Raw genomic sequence first — 9,773 nt, forward strand, 5'->3', positions numbered from 1 at the left:
GAGTTGTGTTTGACGATTCCTTGAGTTGGTGCCCTTTGCTTACTTGGAAGAAAGGGGATCTAGTGAAAGCTTTTGCAGCTGTTTTTAACTATACCAGCAGAGGGGGGGGGGGGAAGCCAATAGGGGCTCTTTTGAAGACATATGAAGACAAATATATCTCAAAGGTTAGTTATGGGAGTGAGATTTTGGGCCCCATTGGGGTAGGAGCAGTGCAAAGTACTGGAAACTCTTTCCTCCAAATGGCCCTTTCTGTCCCACAAAGCACTTTGTTTTATGTCGTGCACAAAGAGTTGAGAATGCCTTTCCTCTAAAATGTACTGGCTTTCCGTCCCCTGGCTTTGTGGCTTAATATTTGGGCTAAGCAAAAAAAACACTTAGCAAAGACATCCTACGGGAATGCCTTTCACTTGACCGTGTCGCACGCATCAGATGGCTCCAGTATATAAGAGTTGGCCTCTCCAGGGTAGGTAGGAACTATTCGCTAACCCTGAGCGCAGATGTAAGAGTGACTTTTCTCTGGTCAAAGAGTGTTTTTTAGGAATAAGCCACTGTGATAGAGAGGGAAATGAGCGGTGTATGCTGTCCCTAGAAAGTTATTTATTATTCCCATTCTCAAAAAAACAGGTTTTAGGCTGGTGAGACCAGCTCTTATCTTTTTACAACTCCTCTCTAATGACACGGTTTTGCATATGCTTTACTGTTTACGGGTCGCTGTTAGACTCAGGTCAAGCTGCGATTAACTTCTGTACTGTACTTCATGAATTTTTATCTTGTGTTTTGATTAACTTGTACATATTATATTTGTCAATCTGTAACTTGGAAAATGTTTTATCATTTTATGTATGACTTTTATGGTTTTCTTTAATAAAACCGAATAAAGTTTGTTGAAAATAATCACTAGGGGATTCATTTACAGGGTAGCATGGTATCCCTCACAATAACTCCATGAATCACAGTCCACACAATGTACATGCGTTGTTCCCCCTACTCCAACCTTACATATACCCCCAATCACCTGCCCAAAACTCTGCAAGCTGATGCCAATGTGGTACTCCGTCAACCCGCAGACAATATTTTTAGCCCCTTTGAAAGTGCCCATACAATAAAAATGCTGCAGTTGTAAACACATATCAACTACCATTTGTTGTGTTTGAAACATTTTATTGAATAATAAAACCTAATAAACATAAGCTGATTATTAAAGCAAAACAGAACATCAGTTGCCATACACATAAGAGACGAAAGTTGTACATAAAAATAAACAAACTGTAACTTAGTAAAGTTAGGAACAGTACAATTCTTAATTTCGGGCAGTCTTTAAAGTTCAACAATAGAAACGTTTATAAAGAACAGGAAAGGAAAGAAAGAAGGTGGGATACAGTGGTTTCATTAATGTAATGCTTGCTACATATAGAAAAACAAATACTAATTATTTTCCTTAAGCAATAAAGTCCTCACATTAAAATACTAAGAGAGATATATTGCACAATGAACATTTATGTGTAATTAGAATTCAATTTGAATATTTTAACCTTCTCAGCATTATTTGACTCATGATTACAACCTGAATGCTTTCTGGAAAGGAACCACCTCATGTGGTTCAAAATTACATCTTTTCTAACAATAGGATTAAAATGATAAACTTGAATTTCAATTCGATTTTTTGATTTAAGCCTTTTTAGAGATCATCAATTTTAAATATATACAAAATCATACACTTTTGTAAAATTGTCACCTAAACTTGAATTCAATCCACCTTTTGATTAAACACTTCCCATTCCAGCAAGCATCACAGGACCACTTGTTATCTTCCCAATTAGTGATCATGTTTCAGATGGCAACAACAATGAATATGTTTAGAATTTTACCTCCGAAAGCAAAAACATGCTATTTCTGAATCATGGTGCACAATAAATTGTAGGAACAGAGGGCATCTTTAGGTATAGGATTCATTAAGGTTTGACCAGGCTTGAAACTAGAATTCCTAAACTTTTGGACATTTAAATGTCATATTTTAAAAGAATTCACACAGACACAGCATGAGCTCCGTGAAAAATTGAAGATAAGTGAATTGTACTTAGACAACATGTGCTGATTAGTAATCTATTGATGTAAAATACAGAGGTCAGGCAATGCTTGTGGATCTAATCTATTCAGATTTTAACTCCATAGTTTGTTCAATAAATTGACTTTGAAGGTCCATCTCTCAGATCAGTTCTATTACAGTTTTAATTGCGATAACACTAAAAGAGATCAATGATAAATAGGTTTAAAAGCCATGGGTGGAATAGATCCTTGGTCTAAATCTAGATTATTGTCTGTAATAGAAACCCGTACAAACAGATCAAATATAAAAGCATTGAAAATGTTTATTATAGTGGTTTAGAGTAAACACAGATAACACACATTGTTCCTGGAACTCAAAAAATGTATCGAAAGATTATGATTACAACCTATTTTATGTCCAGAGACCGGTTTAGATGCTTTCCTGTTTAAGTGACAACATTTGCAAATATATTTAAGAAAACATTAAAGCTGGATGTCAGAAATTCTGTCTTTAAGTATTGTGTAAGAGTTATGTGTGATGGTTTTTATTTGATCTTAAGAAACACTAACACTAAATAGGTACGTGCACCGGTTATCATTCAACTAACATTATTAGCAAACTTAATTTGGAGGGAATTGAGAACAATTGACTCATGTACCAAGGTTTTTATTGTTCAAAAATCCACTGGTTCGGTAATTCACAGAGTTTGCAAATGCTAAACCCCTTTTTGAAATGTACTAAGCCCATTCAACAATTAAGAATTTGGAAGGGGAATGTTAATAGTGTCCCTTCTAAATACGTAATACATCCTTAAGGTATGTATTAAGCTTTGAAACCATACGTGGGCTGAAAAACAGTAACTGGAGGTAGTAACCCAAGGGGACATTTGTGAATCTGAAAGTAAAATGGGGTGCATTAAAAATGCCTTTATTTAAAAGCCATCACAGACACAGTAGTGTGCTGACTCCACAAGCAACCACTTTTTACCAAATGGATTATTAATACATGAACCTCAGTATTTCCTATATATTGTTGAAATGTAGTCTCTAATGTTTTTGTCATGTGGTGTAAATATTTGTTTCTATTATTTTATTTCCCATTTCCATATTGTCATGAAATATACCTATTCTTTTTGTCAAACATATTGAAATATCTTGTCACAATTTTTGGGGCATTCTAAAAAGTGTTTTCACTCTCTAACTTAAAGCTTCCTAAGAAAAATACTGACACGCAGTCCTGGTTTCTCCTAGATCTTTTAGCTTTCTCACTAAACCAAGCACAATATTGCTTTGAGAGTGGTGGTTATTGTAGTTAAACACACTGGAGTTAGTTTAGAAAAGACAAATATAGAATTTCCTTTATCTTTAGAAATAATACTTGCAAAAGTATATGTGCAATAATTTCAGATAATTTACTGATAAAGACATCAGATAAAGATCCCCTAATTTCTTATATCTTGTGGTATTAAAAATCTGCTTGAATTAACAGACTTCTCTTCTAGATAAATCCAGGTATGAGAAGGTATTAAATGCCATTATCAACTTTCCGTTTTTTTAACACATTTTCTCAGTGCACAGAGTATTTTTCCTACATTGATCACAACATTTCAAGCAATGGTCTGTGCTTAAACGTACAATGAAGGGGTAAAAATGTATTTCCACCACAATCAAGAAACACTTGGGTCTGAGGATTACTGTTGCAAATGAAAACCTAGCTAAGATGAAATATCCCTTTAAAGGGAAGATTTCCCTCACCCAACATAGTTGGCATGCTTCCTCATTCAGAACCTCCTCCCACCGTTGTACCTAGTTACAGTACAGGGTACAGCCCCCTCACTGAGAGGGAGGAGTTCAGGCATGTTTTGTTTAAGAGAATGGTATACGAAATACCACAAAAATGAGCTCAGGGTAGTGGGGGCAGCAGAGTGAAAGTTAATAAGAGGTCAAGATGTTTCAGCCTATTAACCCTTCGAAGAGGTGTTTGCGGCTTTCTTCGGGACCTAATCAAAAGTGCTGCTGCTCATTGTACTCAATCAATAACAAGCATTGGCATAGCCAATAGATCTCGCCTTTGGGACCTTATAAGTGTGTAGCCATGCAGATCCAGTAACAATGTGAAATAATTTCTCTTAAAAAGAAGACTATAAACTAACTAAGCTAGATGTGACTTTATAACTGGTTAATCAAATGTTTCTGGAGGTTTAGTATATATAAAGAACTCCTTTTTTCGATGGCTTGTCATATAATGTACACAATGTCAAAAAATTCAATACTGCTTTTATATCAATTTACTTTTGAAAGCTTGAAGTGAAAGAGAATTCTAAATGTCATTTGCTTATGAGTAGGCGCTAATGACTATTTCCAGATGACAATGTAGTTAACATTTTTTGTAAAAGATGTGTTAGAAGTATGGGTAGGGAAAATGGCTATTTTGGCGAGAGGCTACCCTTTCTTTATGCATGCTAGTTTTAATTTGTAAACTGGATCACCATTTTTTTTATGTGGTACACTATAATGTTAGATGAATCTGTTTTACCCTTCTGATAAGCAAGGGATGACGATGAACCGTTTTTTCGTCCCTGGTTTTAAATGGATTCAGGTTGGAACAGACGAGGTGTTGGTTGACTGCCTCAGAAAATATTTGTTTCCTGTATGCTGCTTTCATGCGACTTAAATCCCTTCAGTGGAAGAGGCGGCTGCATGCCTGCAGATATGGCCAGATCATTACTTGGCTGGTTCAGTTCACCAGCGGGGCTAGAATAGAAGCTGTTAAGGGCAGGGGCTTAGCTTTCTATTGGTGCAGCAGGTGCAGTGGCACCAGGTCCCAGACGCCTTAAAGGCCCACTGAACCCTGATAACTGCTGTTTGCCACAGTTCAAACAAAGGCCTGAGGGGCCCACTGAACAATGATTAATGCTGTTTTCCACAGTCCAAACAGAGGGCAGGTGTCACATTTCCTTTCTTGCCTTAGGGCCCGGGGCACACTGGCTAGGCCACTGGTTAAGGATGCAGTGGGGAAGAGGTGGGGAGACAGGTTGATATTTAAACAGCTCGACAATGACTTCATGCCTGGGTATTAAAGTATTCATTGCAATTAAGGACTGAAGCAGGAATGGATCTCATAATATAGGGAGGCCTATGTACAAATGCAGCTCGATTAGCGGCTGCCTTTTAACATCTCACTTATCACCTCTCCTAATTTTCAGTTTTATTTTAGATGCAGACTTAAATCGTGACCTATGAATATGTTTTATCTATCTTTAGGTTCCAAATGGCCCATCTTTTCCATATGCAAGTATCAGACAGGTCGGGAACGCCCAATGGCTTTGAACGTGATAAAGCCACATTAATCACTGGTCTTGAAATACAAATGGCAGCATTAAGCACGCAGAGGTGTAATCTACGTAATCTCTTTATGTTCAGGGTACGGGAGGGTGTTTAGGGCGTAAAGACTTTGACAAAAACATTGCTGCCACCGTAGAAATTCAATCTTCCTTGTCCTACCTTAGTATACAAGTAGTACCACATACTTTGTATACCTGAATTAAATAGGCACACAAAATAGTACTGTATTTAAAGGCCCAGTTCAGAATTACAGGGAAGGTGCACTGTCCCAGACTACACAACGGTGCAGTCTTCAGCGGGTGCTGTCTTGTTACACAGGGGGAGTACACCAGATTATGCTGGAAAAAGCATGTGGTGCCCCAACATAGGGGCAGTTGTAAACCACCAGTCTGCTTACAAAGTAGCTTCTGGCAGCTATTAAACAAGGAGGCACGTTTTCCCTGCAGGTGGTTGGGGTCTGTCACCATCCTGTCAGGTGGGGGTATACAATCAGTGCGCCTCCTGACTGCTTGTTTGCCCTTTTGCCCGTGTCAGTAATACAGTGCAGTCGCAAGACATAAGGTTTTCCCACATTTGAATGTGGCCATGCCCAATACAAAGGAAAGCTTGCCCGCAGAGAATCTCTCCTACGTGATACACACTACATAAAGGGCCATGGAAGTGCCTGCAGCCTCTTCTGTAGAACAAAAACCAAAATGCCCATGGGACACAGAAAGAGGGTGCACCCCGATGCTTCATTATGTACGAGGACCTTTGCCGTTCGTCTGTACTAAGCTAGTGACAGAGCTAGTGGAGTGTTTTTTGCCCTCTATGTCACTCTACTTCTAACACCTAATCAGACCCCCCAGGATATAGCAGCATGGATTCGCAAATTTAGCGGCACAAATATGGAAATTTAGCGGCACAAATATGGAAATTTAGCGGCATTTTCGCGGCACTTTACTTTACTCATAATCATTAATTTTCAGCCTTAAATCAATGGAAACCGTTTTAGCAGAGTATTCCACTTTGAATAGGCAACCTGGAATATGGAATAGAGGAAGCAGCCCACAGGTGAAGGCTGTTATCCCTTGGAAATGCAATTCACCATTTGCTTTAGCATAGCCTGGGATTTCTTCAGGCAGCGCAGCCTTTGAGATGGCTGCTGGCCCGAAAGCTGCTCAGATAAAAGCCTTCTTGAGACTGGCACTTTTTAATTCTCAATCACTGCCTGCACATACAAAGCAATGGGCACGTCTGCAATGAGGGTGAACATTTTCCTACTAGGGTGACATTACAATCTCTAAAAAACACTGGAGGAAAATGCAAGATGTGCGGAAGGGGGCCGCACATCAGTAGGGGCTGAGGGGGGCCCCCTCAAGGACGGGGAAGCCTGGGGCCCCCTCCCCGCACCGCGTGGGCTGCCTTTGTTACGCCCCTGATCTGCTCTCCCCTCTCACTTTATTAGACTTTTCGTACCCCTTTCATTCACTCTGTGCTCCCTTTCCCTCATCCTGGGTGAGCGGAGGGGTTTTCAGTGTAAGGTGCCGCCATTCCACCTTTGTTCCGCGCCCTGCGGGTTATCCTGCTTTTCATTCAAAGAGGGGCAGGGCGAAATTCACAGGTAAGGGCTCCCATATTATCTGTCTAATCGCTGCTATCCTCATGCAGATGCAGCGATTAGGCCCAGAGAGACGGACCATCCGGGAGATATTGATCAAAATCCCCTGGGCCTCCTGGGCCCCCTGGGCATCCAAACTCTGTAGCTTTTGAAAGCGCGAGGCCCCCTGGCTCCGAGCCGGCGCGGGGGCCCTGGCACTGTTGTCATGTGGGCACGTGTCTGGCACACAATCTGTCGCTGGTGTGGCATCCGTGTAGTTTTGGTTGAGGGGTCTCTCCCATGAGGTTACCAGCTTTCCATCACCGAGTGGAGTCTAGTGCACCTGCACCATTAGTCGTATGAGTGGATGTGTCCCTGTGTCAGATGAAGCCCATCTTCAATGAGCCATGGGTGCACGTGAGTGTGAGTGCTCGACTCGTATTCATCTGTGGGGCGGCACGGAATCACTGACGAATCTTCTAGAACGGCAGGCATGCCTGTTGCCTGTCTGTTGCGTATGTGTGCAAGACAACCGGTGGCAGCAAGTGCTAGGCATATCTGGGCATGTGGGATGTGTGTCCTTACAGGGCACTTTGTGCATTGAGGTGGACGAGGGGCCTGAACAGGTAAGGAGTGTGTGTAAAATGCCCCTCCCCACACACACACACACACACATGTCTCAGAATCTCCCACATATGCCAACGGCTCAGCCTGGCCCGGGCGCTGGGCCTGCCGACTCCAAGGCCAGGCCGTCAGGGAGAGGGGCTCAGAGATGTCACATCCACTTATGGGTGGAGGGAGGCAGAGTAAAAGCAGTTAGCATAGCGCCGGCCCTGACGGGATAAACATTTCTTCTGCGGCTCGCGCACACCCCTCTGCAGCACGGGTCCCGACTTCGCTGCACTTTTAAAAAAAATCTCGGCACTTTAACAAAAGTGCCGATTTCACGGCAATCCGCGAAATCGCGATATCCTGGAGGGTCTGCCTAATACAGCTTGTACAGTGGTTACGGTCATCTGTTCTCCTACATTATGCTTAATATAAATAGTGCACAATTTCGGCGTTTGTGTCTGCCTACAACATGGACCTGATACAAATAGCAGTACCTACAAGTTGGATGGGACAATTCAACAAGAGTCTAGGATACTCCAGCACAGATGACTTTGCATCAACATTACGGGGCATCAGTCTTGATGGCAAGCCAACTTTGTATACATTATTATCAGAGACTATACTTGCCTCTTGGATACAACTTTACAACAGAATTTTATGAATTTTCGTACAGTTGTATTTATATAATAAAACAACCTACCCACAATAATTGATCTATCTATTTATCTTTTTGGGTTCTGGAGTAGCATGCTACTCGCTGAAAAGCACTTCAACACTTAATCAGGGTTAGAAAGCGCTATATAAATGTAAAACCTTCCCTCTTCTCTCCCGCCACTCTCTTCTTCAACCCAACTAACAGACCAACATGTCCAGCTCTCAAAAACATTTAATATTTCCCTACACTAATTCACCACTAATCATTTTTGGATTCTGGAGTAGCGTGCTACTCACCGAAAAAGCGCTTAAAATTGACCCTAACGCACTCCGCTGCTCGCAGAACTCTGCGTTGAGCGGTTGAGTTTTTTTGACACTTTGCGGAGTTCTTCATTGCGGAACACCGCCTAGGCCTAATCTTATCATGAACATTTAGATTTCAGTCATATGTTAAGAAACAAGTGTGAGTAGAAACCTTTTGGGTGGAGAAAATTAAAGACATTAATATGGTGAATTTTTTGTTAATTAGTTGATGTTTGCAAGTACGAACACTTCTCTGTGTCAAGTAAAGACCTTCAGAGTTTTGTAACTTTCAGATACTCAAATTGTGCATTTTGTTGCAATTAAACATTTTCAAGGCCTGAAATTTCTTTGGAGGTTGCATGCGGGCAGCCTAAGTTATCCTGCAAGAATTTCTTGATGAATCCTATTGCAACTACAATATGTGCTCTCTCATGTAAAGTCAGGTTATTAGAAGCTTTTCTGCAACTCAAGATACGCCTTACTTTTTACCTGGTGTGGGTGCATTTCTCATGTTAAGTGAGATCTCCTTTCTGAGTATAACGTTTCTGGCTTTCCCCTCCTGTATAAGGCTTTAGTCCAGTGTGAATTCGCTCATGTGAAATGACATTGTATTCATGAATAAACCTTATCTGACATTCCGAACACACATAAGGCTTTTTTCTCCCTTGTGAGTTTGCTCATGTCAAGTGAGAAGTAATTTGTGACCAAAACTTTGCTTGCATTTCGAGCACTCATAAGGTTTTTCCCCAGAGTGGGATCTCCCATGAAGCATAACTCTGTCTTTCAGATTCAAGCTTTTATGGCATAAGGATTTTCTCCAGTTTAGAGTTTCTCATGGTGAGATAGCGTTTTTCTCTGCAGCTTTTCTGGCATTCAGAGCACTCATAAGGTTTTCATCAGTATGGAGTTGATTATGGTTAGTGAGGCTGTGCCTATCAAAAAATAGGAATTTCTAGCATTCACAGCATTGATAATATTTTTTCCCTGTGTGCGTCTGTTCATGTAGAGTGAGATTGCATTTAAAATTGATGCTTTTCTGGCACTTGGAGCACTGAAGTATTTTTAATGGGGTGTTTTCTTATGGTGCATGTAACCATCACCACCTCTGAATCTTTTTTGACATTTAGAGCACTGATTATGTTTTTCCCCCAGTGTGGGTTCTCACATGTGCAGTGAGATCAGATTTACTGCTGAAACATTTTTGGCATTCAGAGCACTGATAAGGTTTTTCACC

At 40.9% G+C, this 9,773-nt stretch overlaps 1 long non-coding RNA gene across 1 annotated transcript; it reads right to left on the reverse strand.

The window, feature by feature from the left end:
- Positions 1-1,140: 1,140 nt before the first annotated feature.
- Positions 1,141-7,910, reverse strand: LOC144807706 (uncharacterized). The gene is made up of 2 exons (XR_013606389.1): positions 3,328-7,910; positions 1,141-3,239 (listed from the first exon to the last, which is right to left on the reverse strand). It is a non-coding gene; the product is annotated as an uncharacterized LOC144807706 (long non-coding RNA).
- Between the last annotated feature and the right edge of the window lie 1,863 nt (positions 7,911-9,773).

The sequence above is a fragment of the Lissotriton helveticus genome, chromosome 1_2 (assembly GCF_964261635.1).
Source record: "Lissotriton helveticus chromosome 1_2, aLisHel1.1, whole genome shotgun sequence".
Classification (NCBI taxonomy): Eukaryota; Metazoa; Chordata; class Amphibia; order Caudata; family Salamandridae; genus Lissotriton; species Lissotriton helveticus.